Genomic DNA, 21712 nt, shown 5'->3' with positions numbered 1-21712 from the left:
GATATAATAAAAACTCAAGTTAGATACCGTTATTAATCAGCTGTAAGTTTTAGTTTGTTTGAACTTATTCATTATAATTATTGTACAAAATGGTATAAGAATGCAAACATTCAGATCTGTTCTGTTTAAATTGATTATAGTCTATCATCAATTCAGGTTAAGAAACTAGTGTTGCTTGCATCCTATTTTAAAGGCATTTCTTTTTATAATCTACTAAAATGCAACAAAAAAGGGTTTGATTCTATTAATTTGGTCTTTTTTATTGCACTGTTGCAGCAGATTCCTGTGTAGCTTCAGATCTGAGTTGTCTTATTAGTAAGCCTAATTTATACTTTTGTAGCAACACTATTTTTATATAATGGCAAAGAAAGGGTTCAGAGTCTTTTCTTTTTTCCTGTGTCATATGTGGCAGCACTGTTCAATGTTTCTTGAAAACATTACCCACTGTAGTGACGTGTGAATAAACTCCAACTCTGTATCAACAACACTGTTGTGTAACTTCAGTAAAATGTGTGTAGATTAGAAAGAGGTAAGATAAAGGATCTGCAGTATTTTATGAAGTATTAATCGTACAAAGGTCAGTTTTATACAAGTAGAAGTGTGTATTTACCTGGTAGTAGGCTGTCAGTAATGGCTACGCCTCTCTATTTGGACTGGTAGATCTCGGCAGACTGGCAACTTTGAAAGTAGCTCTCGGTTCAAAAAAGGTTGGACACCCCTGTGCTAAGGTGAAGCTACCGCACAGCTATTTGTTGTTTGTTTATATCACGTAGTCTGTTCTTCTTCTCTGTCTTCCGGTTGTTGCCTGTTTTGAATTACAAATACACACTACCGCCGCCTGTTGGTAAGGAAAGTTATTGCCACTCACGCATGCGCAGTTCGTACGTGCTCGGCGAGTAAAGTAACGAGTTACTTTATGTAGATAGTAACGAAGTAGTGTAATGTATTACTTTTTAAAAATAAAAGTAATATGTAATATATTACATTTTTTTAGTTACGACCCCATCTCTGGAGTTGGCGTTCTCTACTCTGATTTACATGAAGAACAACAGGAGGTCACGGCTCTCTGTTGAACAAGACTTGCGAGTGGCCCTCTCCTCAGTGCCACCAAGGATTACAAAATTATGCGCGCCCCGACAGGCACATGTATCTCACTAATTTGTAAGTCGGCAAAAATATTTACAATAGCACATGTTTCAATGCTGATTGCTGAAATGTTACATTTATAATTTGTAGTTCAGGACCATGGACAATGCAGCTTCCTTGCATTGACAGTTCTCTGTGCTGAATTTCTGCTGAGTTTCCTTTGCCTCATTTTTTATTTTGTGACCTGTCTGGTTTAAATGAGTGTGTTGCTGCTTTGATGAAACTTAATTTGATAAAGTTTCAAATTAATTTCTGAAATATTTCGTTAATAAATATTTCATGAGTAATATAGTTGTCTTTGTCCCATTTTATTTGGCATTAGTAAATAATTATGCACATTTACAGATATTTTACATGATATGAGTGATAACATGTGTTATAAGGGCTATTTTGCACAATAGGTGTGCCTTGAGATTTTTACTTGTCCTTTGGTGTGCCTTGGGCACAAAAAGTTTTGGAACCACTGGGTTAGGCACATATATTGTTTTGATATTTGTAACACAAAAACGATGGGAAAAACCCATAGCAACACAGAAAAGTTGGTCTTAACATGACCCAGCTGTCTAGTTAATAAAACATAATATATAATATCATACAAAATATTACTATTAACTTTATTGTGAAATTAAAACAGAATGGTAAAAGAATACGTAGTTTCCGGTCTATTCTGAGACCCAATCTCTGTAGATAAATAAATAACTAAACCAGATGTGTAATATTTAATGCAGCCGAACCATTTATTACAATGCATTCATGTGATGTCTTTCAAAGAGTAAAGCAAGCACTAGCTGAATAAAGTATGATTTTCTCTTTTACGAAACTTTTTTTTCATATGGAATACAGTGAGAGGTCAACCAATCACAGAGCTTGAGGACTAATCATGGGGTTTGTCGAGCAAAGCGCAGGGTGTAGTCGCAAACGATAGCTGAGGATTATGAGTGTAGTGTCTTCGGCCATCCTAAACTCCGATACAACTATTTGTTTCTCAGAGTCGAAGAGAATACTTACTTCCGGGTGTAAAATCCTCCATTATCCAATGGGAATGGACGCTCACATTGCCTTTAAGTGCCGCCGAGCGTCAAATACCGCCGCCGATGGGAATACATTGCAATCAGTTGAAAGCTCTTTGCGTCCGTTTATGAAGCTGAAGGAGACTCGGCGCGCCAAACTGCACGCCAAAGGACCCTGACCAAGCGTCGCTATTGGACTATCAGGGAGTGAAATTGTGTTGCCCAGTCTGCTCTGATTGGTTAGCTGGCCGACTGCTGTGATTGGTCAACCGCTTCGAGATATCGCGCCACTTATCCTATCATGTACAATGAGTTGGAGCGCTAGGCAATAGAAACGCAAGTGCTACATAGTGATGTCACAAGAGAACGAAGAAGCACAATGGAGGTTTTTCAGGCAGGGAGTGTGTGGGAGAGAAACTCCCTCTGAAAGGAACTTTGGAATTGTAGCCTTTGCAGACCATTTACATGCTTTAAAAACCTGTACAACACAACTCAGGAAAGGGATGATAGGGTCTCTTTAAAGATCATTGATGTATAACACCCCCATATTAAAGTGCACCTTTCATGCTATTTTTAGGCAATAGCATAGGTCTCAGATATATACAAATATATAAAAAACATGTCTATGAAGTGTTTTGCTCAAAATACCAAACAGATCACCCATTCTAGCCATGCGTCAAATCCCTCTATTTCACTTCCTGTTTCTAAAGTGCTGATTTTGGGTATAAAGCTTTAAAAAAAAAAAATTGATAAAGAAGGAGGGGGCTGAGCTCATGCGGGACCCGGCAGCTACTGTCTAAACTAAATGCTGCCGTGATGAAAACGCCATATCATGGATTATCAAGGATTATCTCTGAAACAGTATGGAGCTCAAAGGCTTTCTCTCTTGCCGCAGTTATACCACAAGGTGAGTTCCTTTTTATTTCCTGCTTCTTCACACACATGCTCTCCAGTACAGGTTAGCTCTGAGTGTTAGCGATGCTAATGTAAACACCGACCATATTAGGTCCAAAACAGTCGGGCATTGTTTCTGATAGCAACTTTCTGATAGTGCCGTGGATCCACATTTCCGATATTACCTCATATCGGACGCAAATCTGGATCAGCTCCGTTGTATCCCCGTTTTTAGAGATTTGGGTACGGAGGAAAAGTAAAAGGGTTTTATTTTCTGACGCTGCGTGAGTTCCCTGACACACCGGGGACACATATTTATGTATAAAAGACATCAAAAAGTGCATTTTGCATGATAGGTCCTCTTTAAAAAGCATAAAGTATTATTTATGTGTCTCTCACTATCCAAAGTAATCCTTCACAACAGAACATTGTGACACTTGTGTTGCGCCTCTCATTCGCTTTTGTACCAAAATAAATAAATGAAAAAATCTAATTTCTTCAGCCCAATGTGCAATGATGCAACAGGCTGATCTGCCTGTTACACTCTGATCTGACAATATAATGGATGAGTCTATTTAAACTTGGTGAGTCTATGCACATTGCATTAGTGAGATGACTCATATATAGTGCTGTTATCCAACACAGATATCAATAAATACGGGACCGAATACGGAGGGGGGCTCGTTTCATTTGGCCGCTGTCATTTCACGAATATGATTCAACAACCAGAATAAGAAATAGGCCAGACATTTCGCATTGATACAAAAGTGTGGGTAGAATATTAGGGGGACTTACGAGAGAGTTCTCTCCAGCCGCCCTCCTGTGGAACCGATGATTTCTCCAAGGGTACAGAACGTCTGGCCCAGAAAATCCTTATGAAGGAAAAAGACAGGAAGGGAGAGTTAATTGCATGACAGGGTTAGGAATCAGATATATAGGCCGGCCAATGGAGAAGCACCGTGAATATGATCTGTTGATAAGAGCAGTTTAAGGTTGCTGTAACCATACCTCCTGTTAATAATGACCTTTAAGGTATACCTGCCTAATACTGTTTTAATGTAAGTGATTGGGGATCATTCCCAGTCATTCATTGACTAAATATACCTCTTTGATTTTTGTTAGGCTAATATGATGTTTGAGCAGTCTTTAGGCCATTTCAGGCACAACAGCACTACTGCGCTTTGAAACCTATTATTTCTGATGGCCTGCAGAATGTCACTACAGATTTTTCGCTGCGTTGAGCCAAGGTTGGGCGCAAGGCTGCATGTTGTCACAATTACCAGCATGGTCAATAGAAACAAGGCAACAAGCATGGCACAGAAGTCAAAATGGAGGGAACACTTTTAAGTCTGAGACTGTGGGCTTTCCTTTGCAAACCTCAAGCCTATATGATCAGCATAGATTAAGTCCTACTATACGTTTCCTCAAATGCACTTTGTTTGGTCTTTTCTGCGCAACTTTCCAGAACTATTTATATTGCATATTTTCATCACTTACAGATGTTTTAGTACTGAATTACTTCATTTTAGAGCCTTGGTGTTTCCATGCTGATTCATGGAAGGGGATAGTAATACACAGGTAATTCAGTAAAAAAAAACAGCATTACTCTGAGAAATGCCTAATTAATTAGTTTGAATCCGACTTCATCCAAAGTCATATTAGCTTTAGATAAACTTTAGAATGTGTTACATTTATTGTATATTAAAATCACTTTTTGGATGCATTTCTTGATGCTCACTTCTGACAGGAGGAACTATCACAGCAAAATACAACTTTTTTCCAATTTGCACATGGTTGCCTGGCCATTTTACGGAAATCGAGACAAAATGTGAACCTTAGCTTTAATAATGCCCTGCTTAAAGCAGCCATGGAGCAATGGAGTCCCAAGACAGTAGTTTACTAGGTTCTTTTTATATGAGAAATTATTTTTGAACATATACATTTTAAAGTAAGCACAGGGGAGACAGCCCATTCAAACATACTAACACTAACCTTATTAGTTCATGTATTTCTGAATCATAGATGCTTTCATTTACAGGGTATTCCTGTGGAGGCTCAACAGCGGTTATGAAAGCCCATAAATAGTAATAGGGTATTTCAAAGTTATTAAAGTTCAATTAAAGTCTAATCTCATTTTATTGAAGTGTCACTTAAAATGAAGGGTTTAATTCCACCTCTTATGCAAGCATGCATTAACCCAACTAGGTCATGCCCAGGAAGTCCTAGTGGGGTTTATTATTCAGGTGCTTGTTGACTTTTTAAAAGTAAAAGACTGGGTAAGGCACGATAGAAAATAAAGCGTTTTCCTCTACAATCAAAAATTGTTTGAAGTTAACAACCAGCCTGCACACTACAGAGAGAAAAAAAGATATGGAAACATTAAAAGGCAAAGATGACACAACACAATAAAAACTCCCGCACAGCAATAAGGGCAGAGCACTATGTGTTGATGTTTGTCGCGTGTAGGCGAGTGAGTGTAGGTGCGAGTCCCACAAACACTGTTTGTAGCTCATGTAAAAGTCCCAGAGTGCAACATCTTATGCATTATACTGTGTCAAACAACAACATCTGCTATCACTTTGATGTCGGGTTCTGAAAGATGCTTTACCTGAGCGATGATATGAAATGCAGACAGACAAAATGAAGAACAAGACTAGGTGGGAGGTTTTCCAGGTGAGAGCTGTTGGTGTTTGTCCTTGATGGAATGAGATGAAAGAATGGGTACAAAGTACAATAAAATCAAAGTGAATATAAACACGGAAAAATAACAAGTCTTAACAGGGGACAGTGACATATATTGGAAAAAAAACATGAAATTAATGGACGTTCTTAAAATACAATGAGGATAAAACAATCTAGATATGCACCACTTACCTTCTGCTCTCCCACGAGTCGATATGTTAAGAGGAAGAAAAAAACCTTTGTCACAAGACAGATTTAGGGTACACTTAATACTTAACATGTATCAATGCTATGTCATCATAAGAGGGCCGACGGCATTCACTGTAAATTAGCTTTACTTTTAACTCAGCTTAACTGTGTGAGTAACGCTGAATGCAATGCCAAAAGTTCAAGGGCTGATGGAAGTGCTCAGCGCTGACTTATTTTATTTGGGTTTGACATACTTACGTGTTTGGAAATGTTACAGCTTCTGGAGTCCACATTGTACCTTTGAGTAACAAATAGGAGGAGAGATTGGAAAAAATGTGGTCAATTAAAGGGATTTAGTGCAACTACCTGTACTGGTCCACTGTAAAATATGTAGCTGTTCAAAACAGGTTAGGGTTAAATTCCTTGATAAAGCATTTTCTGTCTTCCATTATAAGCAAGGCAAGGCATGTTTATTTATATAGCACCTTTCAACACAAGTCATTTCAAAGTGCTTTACAAAAATGAAAGACAGTAAGAGCATTAAGAAAAATATTATAAAATGATATCTAGAAACACTAATTTCAAAGCAATGATATAAAATGACATTTAAAAACACTCATTGAAAAGCAAAGATAAAAAGCAAAGATAATAAAAGTTACAGTGCAGTTTAAGATATGAATATATCAATTAAAAGCAGTGGCAACAAGAAAAGTCTTCAGCCTGGATTTAAAAGTATTAAGAGTTGCAGCAGACCGGCAGGTTTCTGGGAGTTTGTTCCAGATATTTGGAGCATAATAACTGAACGCTGTGTGTATATAATACACACACAAATTAGCATAATACATTTGCAAATAAACTAAATGAATGAACATTGAACACAATTAAATGCATGATTTTGTTTTATTTTTAAAACTTTCCATTGTATCACAATAAAATTACTAACGTGAATCATGTTTGCCACGATAACTTTGTCGTTTAAATGTATATCAAGATCGCCCTATTCTAAGGTGACCAGATTTTCAAAATGAAAACCGGGGACATTTTGAGTTTTGCGGTCAATATATCATTAACATATCCTATTGTCTTCACTGTTAAAGAAAAAAGGGGGACACTTCTGGTTTAATGTAATTCGAACATTTGAACTGTTGGATACAAACAGAAGGAAGATAGCTCATATATGAGACATCAAAGGTATTTTATTTTGAAACTGTACATCAGATTGTCCAGATTCTCTCTGAGGCCCAATCCCAAACCACTCCCTCGACCCTACCCCTCCGTGACGGAGTGAACTCCGTCCGTAGCCACACTCGCAGCTCAACGAGGCTCCCTCCTGTCAGATGGAGGGAGTAAATACAGCAGCAAGCTTTGGGACGGCCTCCCCTCTCTCCGGCAGAAACAGGAAATGCCGTAACTGTATGTAACAACGGTTTCAAATCAGCATCTCTTAAACAAAAAGTTTAAATGAATAACTCAAATAAAACTCCAAACATCTTTCATTGTGTTTCAAAGCTCTTTTAGTTTTAAACCTGATGTTTATAAGCTTCTTAGTTTTTGCAACAGTCTGTAAATGTACACAACTTTATAATAAAATGCACACATTTACCTTTTTCTAGACTAAACACAGGTATGATCCTAAGTTAAAAACATATGAGGTTATCATGAGGTTGTTAACATCGCAATTTATCAGTGGATGTTTGCTGGAACTACTTGTAAACAGCGTGTTTCCTGACGGACACATATAGCGTGATTCCGGTCAGGTAGAGACCGGTCTCAAGTCAGCACCGCTGCAGACTCGCTGTTTGAGGGCTTGATAGCCCACTCCCCCTCCACACCGCTCCACACTCGTTGCTTTGGAACAGCCCTCAATATGGCGGACCCTCCGCGTGAACGCGCAAACGGAGGGGTAGGGTGTAGGGGTAGGGTGTAGGGGGCGGTTTGGGAATGGGCCTGAGTGATTAGCTGGGGTGTCCTGCTATCACCCTGGAGTGAAATAAGTCTTTGATACTGGATAGTTTTTGTTCTCATTCATAACACTCCGTTCGATGTCTCACTATGGGATGCGCCTCATCGCGGAGCAAACATAAGCATCAATCTCATTACGCCAATCCTGATTGGCTGGAGATCTTGACGTCAGCGTCAGGGAAATCACCCCCTATAAGTAGCTTGCGCCACAACGCATGCGCCATTCAAACACCTCTTCTCGCTTCAGAGCACATCTCTATGGTAGCCGGACAAGCTTCACGGTCCACAGACTGAACCCAAATATCCATTTCGGTCGACGGGCGCTTGCCGGCTACTCCTTCTGCTTCGCAGGAAGACGGTAATTACTAACGCTAGTTATTGTTGAAATCGACCTCGCCGCTCTCTTTCCCCGGAAAGTAAGCTAGGTCTGACTTTTTCAAGCTAGCGTTAGCTTGCTCCCTCACTACCGACACCACGGTAGCGAGGAAGTCTTTTCTTTTCTCTTCCCCACGGAGGAGGAAAGGATTAAAAAGGAGCATACTGCCACACCAGTCAGTATTCTCCGGGAATAAAAGACCCACACCGTCCTTTTCTCCGGATTAAGGACAGGGTGGTTACCTCTTTTTCTCCCAACCTACCTGTTGAGAGCGGGTCCTCTCCACGCCACGAGGCGAACAAGATGGACGCCCCTCTCCCTCACACCAGAGGAGTCAGGGACTCGGTGGCTCGACTCTGCGGCTGCGGGTTGAAGATCTCGGGCACAGACACACACCAGGTCTGCTCGTCCTGCCTCGGGCTGGAACACGCCCGAGGCGCTATCGACAACCCCGGCTCGTGCGGACATTGTGTCCGCTTCACCGTAAAGAGCCTCCGCCGACGGCTAGCACGCCAAGCTAGCCTGTCGGAGCAGGAACCCCCCATGTCCTCTGACCTGCCGGCCGGCAGTCAAGATGCGGGGGCATGTGCCACAGAGAGTGAACCCCTCTCCATGTCGGTCTGGGGCTCAGTATCTGAGATGGCCGCAGAACCGGATTCCTGCGCCCTGGCAGGCCGGGACCCGGTGGCGGCAAGACACGCGGGAACGGGACCCCACGCTTTACCGAGCTGGGGCTCCCAGTTAGACCTCACCATGGTCTCACCCGCGGAGGATGTCCTCGAGCTGAATTACGACGAGGACGAAGAGGACGCCTCGGTGTTCCTCCTGTCCGAGTCAGATGAACATGAAGAGGACATCTTCATGTCATCGGCTCAGACTGCAAAGCCTGGAGCGAGGGCTGCTCTCCCAGACGATAGCATACCAGCTTCGCCCTGTCTGAGTATGGACCTGCAGGCCGTGTGCAAACGCGCTGCGGCCAGACTCGACATCCCGTGGCCTGAAATGGCCAAGGAGACCTCCAGGTCCCGTTACGAAGGGAAACATTTTCCCCAAGCAGCGCGGACAAAGAGACAACTCCTTCCGGTCTTCCCGGAGATGTTGGATGAGGTGTCGGTCTCGTGGAGAGACCGGCCCTTCAGCAACAAGGTCCCAATCCAGGGTGCCTCCTCCCTAGACTGTGACGGAATGGAGAAGCTCGGCCTGCTCCGCATACCGCCCATGGAACCGCTGGTAGCAGCCCACCTCCTACCGAGGATGGGCCCGTCACCAAGCAGGAACCCCACGCTGCCGGCAAAGTCGGACCGATTTCAGTCGACAATGACTGAACGGTCCTACAAAGCCGCAGCGTTGTCCGCCAGGGCCCTGAATGTGGCCTCGCTGCTAACCGCTTACCAAGCGGAGCTCTGCGAGGACCTGTCGGGTAACCCGGGTGCAGCCACTCTGGACGAGATGGCGGCGGTCACAGACATCTGTCTCCGTGTCCAACGCTGCGCCGTCCAGGCCACGGGTAAGGCAATGGGGATCATGGTGGTGCAGGAAAGAGCGAGATGGCTCAACCTCACCAACCTCCCAGACCGGGAAAAGGAGGATGTGCTGGATATGCCCATCGTTCCCGAGGGAATTTTCGGCTCCGCTCTTGCTTCCATGCAAAGGAGGTGTGAGTCGAAAAAGAGGGAGGACGAGGCACTCCACCTCTGCCTCCCTCGAAGGGTCCAGCCGCTGCCTTCGCAGCAGCAATCCTTCGCCCAAGCTGCCTTGAACCCTGCTCGGTTTAAAACACCGAAAACGCAGAGGTCGCAGCCCGCCCCGAGTCCCCAGCCCAGGCTGGAGACGAGGGCGAGCTGGCCCAGAAAATCTCCGGTTCCGGCTGCAGCTCAGGCACAGCCAACCCAGAATTTCGGCCAGCAGGCGAGGAAGAAGAAGCGAGCGGCGTGACAGCCCCTCCTTCTCCCCTCCGTGACAGAGCTGGAAGTCCACGGTTCCCCAGCTCTAAATGTGTTCCCGCCGCCTCGAGAGATGCCTCAACACCATCCTCAAGTCCGCAAAAACACATGTCACAAATCTGTTTGTTCCTCTGTCATTAAACATTTGCCGCTGACGCATCCAGGCTTCAGGCCGAGGGCGCAGCTCAAAAAAATGATAAGAAAAACAATAAAACCAATAAACAGCCCGTCAACTGTTCCCCTTCTGAGAGCAGCTTCGGCATCTCTCAAAAGGCGGATTACAGGCGGGTCTGTGAAGGCACCACCGTCATGCGCATGCGCAGTGCCGGCTGGGGTTTTAAAAGCACCACCGTCATGCGCATGTGCAGTGTCGGTGGGGATTGTCGAAAGGGGGCACCACTGTGTTCAGACACTAGAGGGCCCCATAACACAACAAATAGAGACTCAGAGGGGAAGAGATGTGACATCTCCACTGGCTCTAAGGAGCATGCAGTGGAAGATGCTCACATCATCTGCTTGGGTTTTCAAGACAGTAACACGGGGCTACAGACTCCAATTCGCTGTCACCCCCCCCTCGCTTCTCGGGCATTCTGCATTCGCAGGCCCGAGGAGAGTCAGCCCATATTCTGGAGAGAGAGATTCTCTCACTCCTAGAAAAGAGGGCTATATCTATTGTACCCGCCGAGCAGAGTCAGGGCGGCTTCTATTCCAAGTACTTCCTCGTTCCCAAACGGGGAGGGAACGGAATTCGGCCAATACTTGATTTGAGGGCTCTGAACAAATATCTAAGAAGATATAAGTTCAGAATGCTCACTCACACATCTCTGCTGCGGCTCGTGCGACAAGACGACTGGTTCACATCAGTCGACCTGAAAGATGCGTATTTTCACATCCCAGTATATTACCCACACAGGAAATATCTGAGATTCGCATTTCAGGGGATCTGTTATGAATACAGAGTACTCCCCCTTCGGTCTGTCTCTCAGTCCAAGGGTGTTTGTACGATGTACGGAAGCCGCGATAGCCCCGTTAAGACAACAGGGTATTTGCCTGGCGACCTACCTGGACGACTGGCTGCTTCTCGCACAGTCGGAGCAGGAGGCTGTTACGCAGACAAATGTCCTCGTAAAGCACCTGCTCAACCTGGGTTTCATAATAAACACAGAGAAGAGCATGTTGTGCCCCGCGCAGACTATACTCTTCCTGGGTTTACACCTGAACTCGGTGCCCTTTTCAGCTCGCTTGTCAGCGGATAGAGTGAAAGCTTTCAGAGCTTGTCTCGCTCTTTTCCAGCTGCGCAAACATGTTCTCTTCAGATCATGCCTGCGATTGCTGGGGCTCATGGCGTCAGCCATCCTGGTCGTACGACTGGGACGCTTACACATGAGGGACTTTCAGCGCTGGGTGGCCGCCCTAAAACTAAACCCTGCGCGCCATGGCGCGCGGAGAGTGATGGTTACTGTGAAATGCGTAATGGCACTGCGCCACTGGCTGCACCCGACTTTTCTAGTACGAGGTGTGCCTATGGGTACTGTCCTTTCACGGAAAGTGGTCACCACGGACGCATGTCTGACAGGTTGGGGAGGTATTTATGAAGGTCGCCCGGTGAGGGGTCTCTGGAGCAGAGACCTCCAGCGGGCGCACATAAATTACCTGGAGCTTTTAGCGGTGTTTCTCACCCTAAAACGCTTTCTGCCTTTCCTCAGAGGACATCACGTCCTCGTGAGAACAGACAATACGACCACAATATCGTATATTAACCGCCAAGGGGGTTTGCATTCTCTCCAGTTACACACACTGGCGCGCAAACTTATCCTATGGAGCGGTAGGCGTCTCCTCTCTCTGAGAGCGACGCACGTACCGGGAGTGAGGAACCTCGGGGCAGATCTACTGTCCAGAGGTATACCACTTTATGCAGACTGGACTCTACATCCAAGGATTGTGAGCCAGCTGTGGGTGCGTTACGGCAGAGCCGCGGTGGATCTGTTCGCATCGAAAGACAACGCTCAGTGTCAGCTGTTCTTTTCGATGCGCGATCTAAATGCACCGTTAGGCGTGGATGCACTCGCGCACAATTGGCCCCCGGGCCTTCTGTACGCGTTCCCACCCCTGGCTCTGATACCCCCAACTCTGGCCAGAGTGAGAGAGCAACGCCACACACTTATCCTGATAGCTCCGCACTGGCCAGCTATGTACTGGCTAGCGGAGATATATCAGCTGCTGTGCGGGCAGCCATGGCAGCTCCCACTACGCAGGGACATACTGTCCCAAGCGGGGGGGGCGATCTTTCACCCACACCCAGAGCGCTTGGCTCTATGGGCCTGGCCCGTGAGTGGTACAATCTAAATACAGTGTGACATGACGCTGACCCTGGCAGCTGCCAAGCGAGCCAGTGGCACTCATGCACTATCTGTACAGTTTTCATGCACTCAGTTTGCCCCAGGGCAAACAGAGTGTGGTTGAAGCCTGACCCTGCCTTTATCTTAAGGTGGTCGGTTCGGGTACCACATTTGACATTAAGGCATCCTCCCCGCCACTGTATTCCTCCGGGGAACAGCGGCCGGATTTGCCGTGTCCAGCCTGTGCTTCACGCACGTACAGGGACAGATCAAGGGTGCTTTGTCATAATGACCAACCCCTTGTGTCCTGGGCTAACCCTTATAAGGGCAAGCCTGTTACTAAGCAACGGCTCTCCCACTGGTCTGTGGAAGCAATTGCTTTGGGGCTCATACGAGTCAGAGTTCGCAGGCACCCTCGGGTCCGCGAGCTCTTTCGACTCAGAGTCTGGCTGCATTCTGGACTCTGTCCAGGATGTCTCCCATCAAAGACATTGGTGCAGCGGCGAGCTGGTCCTCGCCGCTCACTTTTGTCTGCCTCCTAACAGGCTGGACGTTCTGCTCCCAGTGTGACTCAAGCAGTGCTGGGCACCTGGTTGAGTCAGAGCTCTACCTGTTAAGTTCTGGTTGGTTTGGTGATTTTCGAGATAAGCTCGTCTGGCAATACGGGAGCTACAATTTCCCATAGTGAGACATCGAACGGAGTGTTATGAATGAGAACTATAGGTTACTTGCGTAACCCCAGTTCTCAGAGTAACATGAAGTGAGATGTCTCACCAGACGGCCCTCCTTGCTATGGTGAAGCGAGAAGAGGTGCTTATTTTGAATGGCGCATGCGTTGTGGCGCAAGCTACTTATAGGGGGTGATTTCCCTGACGCTGACGTCAAGATCTCCAGCCAATCAGGATTGGCGTAATGAGATTGATGCTTCTGTTTGCTCCGCGATGAGGCGCATCCCATAGTGAGACATCTCACTTCATGTTACTCTGAGAACTGGGGTTACGCAAGTAACCTATAGTTTCATTCTTATCTAAAAATAGAGGGATGATAGCTCATATATGAGACTACAAAGGTATTTTATTTTGAAACTGTACATCAGATTGTCCTGATTCTCTCTGATTGACTAGATGGGGTCACCTGCTATCACCCTGAAGTGAAATAAGTATTTGATAATTTCACAGTTTTTTATTTATTCTTGTATAAAAACAGAAGGACGATAGCCCATATGAGATTTCAAAAGGATTTTATTTTGAAATTCTACATCAGATTGTCCTGATTTTCTCTGATTGACTAGATGGGGTCTCCTGCTATCACCCTGAAGTGATTGACTTTGAATGACTCTTTGATTATGGACGGTTTCCATTAAATAATAATCAAAATATAGATGGACAATAGATCTAATTTGAGATTTTAAACAGCACACATTTTAAATTGTGCTTCAGAAAGTAATGTTATTTTAGGAGTGTTGTGAGATGGTGTCAACATCAATTGAAATTAGTCACCCAGTGGAAATGTCAGATATGTCTTCATAACTGTATCCTTACATTTTACATTCACTCAGTTATAATGTGGTAGTTATATGTAGTTTATTTTAAATTATTATTGATCACATTATATAGTACATATTTCTTAATTTAAGCTCCAGTATATATGAATATGTTTGGTGTGTTTTTTAGGTATATTTGTTATTGACAGAGTAAACGCTTTTATTTTGAAGGCAGTTTCTACAGGCCTCTACCGCAATGCATAGGATATTCGCGCACCGCAATACAACGTGCTTTTGACTGTGTTTTCCGAAGTGGGGGCTGGCTCGACCACAGTCTGTTTACCCAGTGTTTCCTGACATGAAACGTTTTATTTCAACCTTGCTATGTGTTTTTAACGTATATTAAAAAACGGGGACATTTCCGGGGACAGTTTCAACCGGGGACAGGCCAAAGGAAAACGGGGACGTCTGGTCACCCTACCCTATTCAGCACTGTACCACAAAAGGCTAAGCTAGCTTGTCTGTTTGTTAAGATACTCTTATGTTTATTTCTACACAAACAGAAAAGACAGGCTGGTTTGAAGTTTGTTGGAGGTTAAGTTTGCCAAAACTGTGTTGACCAACGGAAAGTAATGTAACAAGAATTTAGCCTAGTTTAAAACATTTGCAAGACACATGTTAGATATGCTATCTACATGCTAAGCTAATGATCTCCCAGTTCTAGCTTAATTATTACACCAAGAAGAGTTGTATAATTCTTGCAGAAAAAGCAGGCAACAATGTTTTGACCTATTGAGGAATATGCTTAACATATTCCAAGTTACTTGTCTAGCACAGTTTATCATTTAGCACAACTTGTTCCCATATATATATATTTTTAAATCTGACTGACCTAAAATAATGCCAATAATAAAGAATATCTGAGAGTGTTGCTATTTTCAAATTATATTGTTGTATCTGGGTTGATTCGCAGGGTTTATTTGGAGATTGAAAATAGGGAATACTTTTCAAAGCATAAGGAATGCTCAGAGGTATGAATTATGAACAACACCAACACAATAGAATCATCACAAACAATGTTCCTGTTCCAGTTTTATGTTCAAACTGTATATCAGCTCCAGCCCTACAGACACAGCTGAGACATAAAATCACTTTCCTGTGCCTTGGTTGAAGCCATAGAGGCATCTAAGTGATATTTCCCTGTTATCGATTAAGGATAACAGGTAGGTGAAATGAACAGAATAGCCAAGTGTGTATATAGACATTAATTTAATCAGCGAGGCTATCAAGCAACCTTCGCAAGAAACCTTTTTTTATTTAAATCTCCTTCCCTGATTGGACCCCCAAGATTTAATCTTAGCCCCATTAGCCTGTTCATTTATCCCAAAATGAGCTTTTCATTAGACTGAAGACCTGGAGAGAGAGAATGTATTCCAATGTGATCAAAGGCATTGCTATTTTTGGTTTGTTGCTGTGAACCCATACTGAAGTAGAACCCAAGTTTAGAAAGAAATGAATTCAGATTTATTCAGAAAAAGTGAATGAAATGCTGTCAGATTACTTACACATCAAACCTTAGATTTTGTTTCTCTTCAAAAAAGAAATCCAGGACGAACTTCCTGACGAAATCTGGATTCCGAGTATTATCGATTACCTCTGTCCTGCCAAACTAGAACAAATAGAAAGAAAGTGATAATTGGTGTTAATGGCAGCAGTCTCGACTCAACCAATGCTATCAAGTCCACATCAAGTGAAAACCACCAGAGAAAGAAGTGAATAAAAATTCATGAGATTCAACATTACCATTGTAATATTTCACACAGGATTGGAATCCAAAAATACAAATCTCTTTGGGAAACACTGTATCACACTGAGATTCATTGTACTATGTGCTAAATTGTGTGTCCCTGGAGAAATCAGACAGCTAAATTCGAGCTACATTTGACCAAGGTCCAGCCTCCCTCCTGGGCCAGGCCGTCTCTCCATCTCCCTTACAATCACACAGGTAATCCCCCCGGTGGACGCCAGACTCGCCTACCCTCCCCGGCCCGACAGACCCATGTAATGAGCTATTGATCTCGGCACTGCCTCAGTAACTCGATTCGTGTCTTTAGTGTTCAGCGCACATAATCCATGCTATCAACTGCGTCCCCAACATACCCATTACCAAGGCCATGCAGGGGAGTTTAGTGGACCACAGACCCTACCTAACGCATCGACCCAAAAGGAAGCTCCCCTGATAGTTCCTTGTTGTGTTTCTATTTTTGGGTTGAAGGCCTTTGGTTTATAATCTCACACAGGGGTGATTGGTTAGTAGGAGCATTGGGCATGTGTCAAGGTTAGGGAATTGGCAGGGAAGTTGGTTTTTGCTGTCCTAGATTAATCTGTTTAGTTGGAAATACAATATCGTAGTGACATATTTTTGTAGGCCACACAGAAGTTAGCATTGAATTCGGTATATTGCAGAAAATGAGCTAAACACACATTTATGATACGTCCATGTTTTGTTCAGCAGGATAATCGCCACATATTAACAGCACTTTTTCATTTTTAAAATGTAAAATCAATCACCAGAAGTAGCGTCAGGCTTTAAACAAACTACATCACGGTGGCATGGCTGCTCACATTGCTTAGCTAATGGCGGACTCGTGTCAGATTGATGACGTTTAGTAGTCTAATTTAGTCACTTGTTAGCGACTGCTGTTTTTACGACACATAAAAACATCTTACATTCTCCAGGTGGGTCGTTTCTGATGGATTGTGTGATGGAGAACAAAACATATCAATTATCTTCAGCCTGTGACTCATTCCTCATTGTTGGTTTTAATTAGGCTATGTGTAAGGACTAACAAATGGTTCTGACACTAATATAATGTAGGGTATTCATTTCACCTAGCTGTATCCTACACGTTTGAGTTGCTTAGTAAACAGAGAACAAACATTCAGTTGCATAATAACAACAGCAGTGCACAAAAGGAAGATTTGGGTTAAACATTGTTCCCATGTGTGTTCATGCACAGTTGTTTTGCAGTGACTTGTCAAAGATGTGCATACATTGTGTTTGGGGAAAATTAAGTGGGCTTTATGCTGAGCTTGGCACTTTGTTTGTTTTCTGCATCATGACCTTGGTATAGAAGACTCAACACAAAAACCTAACCTGCATTAGGTTGAATTCAAGCTCAGAAAATATCAAAAGGTGCGTGACATTAATAGAGTATATAGACATCCACTTTTTAATATGTAGCCCCACCGAATTGGAAATAACAAAACTCTTCAAGAACATTTTTGGTTTCATGGCATCAAGTTAATTGAGAAATGTGTTTTCCTTTAGATAAAAAAAAGATCACCTTGAAATAATCTGACCTGAGGCCTGTACGACGAAGCCGGCTCAACATAACCTGGATATGTGTGAGTTAGCCGGTTGGCCTAATCCAAAACATACGCGCTCTCGCTAAGCGGTCCTACGACGCGGGTTATCAAGTGGATCGCTCAAGCCAGCCGTGTCCTATCTAGTTAGGTGCGCGTTCACATGAAAGGGGTGGTATTTGGAGCATTCCACCAATCACAAACATGGAGAAGCGCACTGACAGCGCAGTACGTCATATTTCCTGAATGAAAAGTAAACTATAATATTAGACAAATATGAAGACGTTAAACTTTAAACATCCATGACTTAAACACTTTATCCTGAATACAAGCTATAGTCTGCACCTGCAAGGTGAATACAGCTGGTAAAAGAAAAAGTGTTTGAATGCATACATTAACAGGTTTATGATATCACTGCCCCGTCTAAGACACGATCTGACTTTAATTACATTTGACTCGAGTGTTTCGTCAACTTAAGGTGTGCTTAAAATAATACTTCTGCATACAGTAGCCTATGTGACACTGTGAGTGTTGCACGGCCAGATACGGCTCAGCTGACTCAGATAAGGAAATATATGATACATTATGATGTGATATGAATGATAATGGGACACATCGACGTCTGCACTCACAGTGCCACGGACTGTACGTAATGTTACTTTGATCCGGTTACTTATGTTGTGGCAGATATTTAAGTAAGCTTTCTTAACGCTAATGTTATAATAGTCAGATTGCTCTGAAGATGGGAGGTGATATTCTATTCATTTTCACGTTCACACTGTCAGATTTTTGCCGGCCGTCTTTCCTGCAACGGCAGTTTTTCTGTATTTCCTTTCTCCTGTAATATGACTTGATCACTTTAAACTCCGCACACTGAGCTCTGATTGGTCAGCAGGCGGTGCTTTCACTGAGTTGATCTCTTAGCCTGCAACCTAACCTGCTCCGGAGCAGGTTAGCCGCTCAGCATAAGTTACCATGGAGATCTAGCCCGCTAAAAAGAGAACCAGCTTCGTAGGACCGGAAACCCAGAGTTTTCCCTGAAGTTAGCTCGCTAAGCGAAAATCCGGCTTCGTCGTACAGGCCTCGGGTCACAACAAAGTGCCACAGCTAAATATCATCCTTGTGCAATAGCAAAAAATGTTTAATGTAGCATTGACTTCTGTCTCAGAAGTTATTAAAAAAAATTGGAGCCCTTTATACTCTGACAGAGGAGGTTAAAATGAGATGAAATGTGGCATTCACGCTAATAAGCTATATAGCTTCCCAAATGTTCTTCTGTAATTTTATCTGTCAAAGTTGCCAGAGTTAAGCTTATTTAATTACACCAATCCCAATGAAATAAATACATTTAACAATATCGTTTCTAAGATAGTGTGACCAGGCCTTTACTCTAGTTTTGCAGCATGAAATCACACAGACAGTGATGTGTGTAGTACTACATGGGCCCAGATTTGTGGGAGCCTGTAAGTGAAGATCAAATCCATTGGCTCAGACGAATGGAACTTCTTGTGATAAAACGATGTAGTGCAACAGACTCACGCAGCAGCAGTAACAGCAAACGGCAACAATGGAAACCCAACAAGAAACCTTGAAAAGAGAAGGGTTTGAATGGTTGCTACATCATGTTACACCTTCAGGATAATAGCAATTGATAAACAAATGCTATTGGCATAGGTGTTTTTCACTAGGTTAATTCGGAAGTTCAAATGATTTTTCATTCAAAAGGATACATTTAAAACCCACATATTATATATGGAGTATTGCCAATAATGCAAAACATATGTCAAAAAACAAGGATTTGTTAGGTTTCCATTTAAGCATAATTACAGGCTCCCGGTGTGCCTGACAGCGAGATGTTTACTCAGCTGATTGCAGTTCAGTTCATGCAGCGATTTTAATTAAGCCCTGCCGCATTGAATAAAATAGGTGTGGGGTATCTTGAAGTGAGGGGATCAGCCGTGGCAAAGCCGCCACTGACACATCAATGTTGACTTTGAATTCGCAAATGGGTAAATACACCGACTAAAGATAGAATGTCATGGCCAAATAATAAGAGGGGAAATAGGGACAAGAGATGACAAGCAAACGTGGGGCTAAGAGATGCAAATATGTCTGTGTGTCAAGGAGACGGGAAGAAAAAGGAAAAAAAGGGAGATAGGAATAGAAAGTCCCATAAGTCCAAGCCTTAAAAAAGAGTGACAGAGGAAGTCTCGAGGAGGAAGTCTCGAGGAGCAGAGGGCGCATATTTGATGAGACCGAAAAGGAATCTCCCTTCTACTTCCCCCAGACCTGAGTCACGAAACCTTAATAATGAGATCCGTTTCATTTATTTATTTATTCCTTAATCTTTGAATTCATCAGTTTGGGTCAGGTATATGAAGCTTTTTTCCTGAGTCCATTTCAGACATTGGTTACACTTCTCTGGGCAAGTGGAGAGGTTGAGACTTTCAATTTTCTTCAACAATGTTCCCTGAGTTAGCAGTGAGTTGCCTCTGGAATTCAACTTAATAACCTCCTCATCTCAGCCATGACTGAAACTCACTAGCATCAGGGAAAACTTTTGAAATTAATAATACCCAAAAGAGAAACCGGCAGACAGGCAGACACAGAAATGCGACATTTTAGAGAAAAAAGTCTGCTTAACTCACCTCCCTCCATTCTTTGGTTCCAACAGCCTGCAAATACAACACGACCACTGGAAGAACAGAAGAAAAGACAAAAGGGAAGGATGAGGAACAGAAGAAAAAATAAAAACATTATTAATTATTTGTTCATGTTGGCACCTGGAGCACCTGGCAGTTATTGCAACGCTAACTAAGAGTTAAAGGACACCCATGTTCTTTAGATCTGACAGCTACAAGCTAAATCAATAACTCCTTAACAGAAATAATTATTATAATGAAAAACAGGACTTAAGGCATCTTTAATCTATAGTCAAGACAGTTACCTTATACACAGCAAACAGAGCCAAAGTTACAATGAAAGACATTGACAGAATATAATTTATACAACAGTAATATGTTTGTTTTTTTGGAGGCTCATTCTCTACTTTTCTGCCTGGAATGCCTGCAAAAGAAATGCAGGTGTAATCAATCCCTGCATTCCCCTGCCTTGCATATGCTGTCAACACCTTCAGCTAAGCTTCTCCTGGCTGTCAATATTTTTAAATTAAAAAAAGGGCAGAATAAATATGTATTGTGCATTATTTATAGATCTAATGTTTGGGGTCTTGCTGACTTTCCCTCTAAAGAAGAATGACAGAAAAGTTGCAGCAAGTGCCCCAAAATGACATGTTTACTGTCAAATGACAAAGACCCATAGCAGCCAGAGTAATTATGACTCCTGTCTGCTTGGACAGGTGATGTTATTATAGACAAATGGCAAGCTTCAACACATCATTAAACAGATGACATTGTTTTTTGGTCGTTCCCAAGGGCAGTTACAAAGAGTGCATTTTTTTGTTTCATTGACGGATATATTATTTGGCCACGCTAGCAGCCTGGCTCAATGGCATTGTTGGTCTAGAACAGTGCTTCTCAAACTTTTTTCAGTAATGTACCACCTTTGAAACATTTTCTCAGCCAAGTACCCCCTGACCGATCCCGAACATTTTGATCAAAAAAGCCTAAAAACAATTACAATATAGTGATGTTCCCTCAGTGTGTGATGTATTAACTCCTTCGTGGTATGCATTACAACAAACTAAGCATATTTTCATTTTATGCATGAAAAAAAATAACATAACACTTTTATAAAACAGATTTTTCCAAGGAGTTTTTCAATTTAAGTAATATGTTATTGTGAAAAACATTTGACATGTTTATATGAGGACCCCCTTGGTGGTTCTAGGAATGTTTTATATACAATTGTGTTTTCTATTTAACATATTTTACTAAGATTATTTTTTTAATTAACCTTTTTTTTTTTTTTTTTTTTAATATAAATCTCACGTACCCCCTGCAGTACCACAACGTACCAACAGGGGTCCGCGTACCCCCATTTGAGAGTCACTGGTCTAGAAAACCAACCACCACTTTCTCTCAGGACTGAAATATCTTAACTGCAGAATAGATGGCATTCATAAAAGCCTCAACGGTACTTTGGGTTTAATGTTACTTTGAGTGTTAACATAAAACAATATATATGATATATAGCTAAATAAACCTAAAGATTTTTCCCGTAATAACTATGTACAGTAGATGAATTCATGAAACACACCAAGGACTGTGTATAACCAGGGCTGCACATAACTGGTGCGCAGGTGCGCATGCGCACCCTCCGCCAAAAAAGAGCACCGGATCATTTGAAAAAAAGGCGCATTG

The 21712-nt window shown here is 42.8% G+C and overlaps 1 long non-coding RNA gene across 1 annotated transcript; it reads right to left on the bottom strand.

The window, feature by feature from the left end:
* Positions 1-6179: 6179 nt before the first annotated feature.
* LOC117551844 lies at positions 6180-20090 on the bottom strand. The gene is made up of 3 exons (XR_004569859.1): positions 20039-20090; positions 15590-15693; positions 6180-6219 (listed from the first exon to the last, which is right to left on the bottom strand). It is a non-coding gene; the product is annotated as an uncharacterized LOC117551844 (long non-coding RNA).
* Positions 20091-21712: the final 1622 nt, after the last annotated feature.

The sequence above is a fragment of the Gymnodraco acuticeps genome, unplaced genomic scaffold (genome assembly GCF_902827175.1).
Source record: "Gymnodraco acuticeps unplaced genomic scaffold, fGymAcu1.1, whole genome shotgun sequence".
Lineage (NCBI taxonomy): Eukaryota > Metazoa > Chordata > Actinopteri > Perciformes > Bathydraconidae > Gymnodraco > Gymnodraco acuticeps.
The sequence above is the reverse complement of the archived record's forward strand: the minus strand, read 5'-3'. Positions and strand labels throughout refer to the sequence as shown.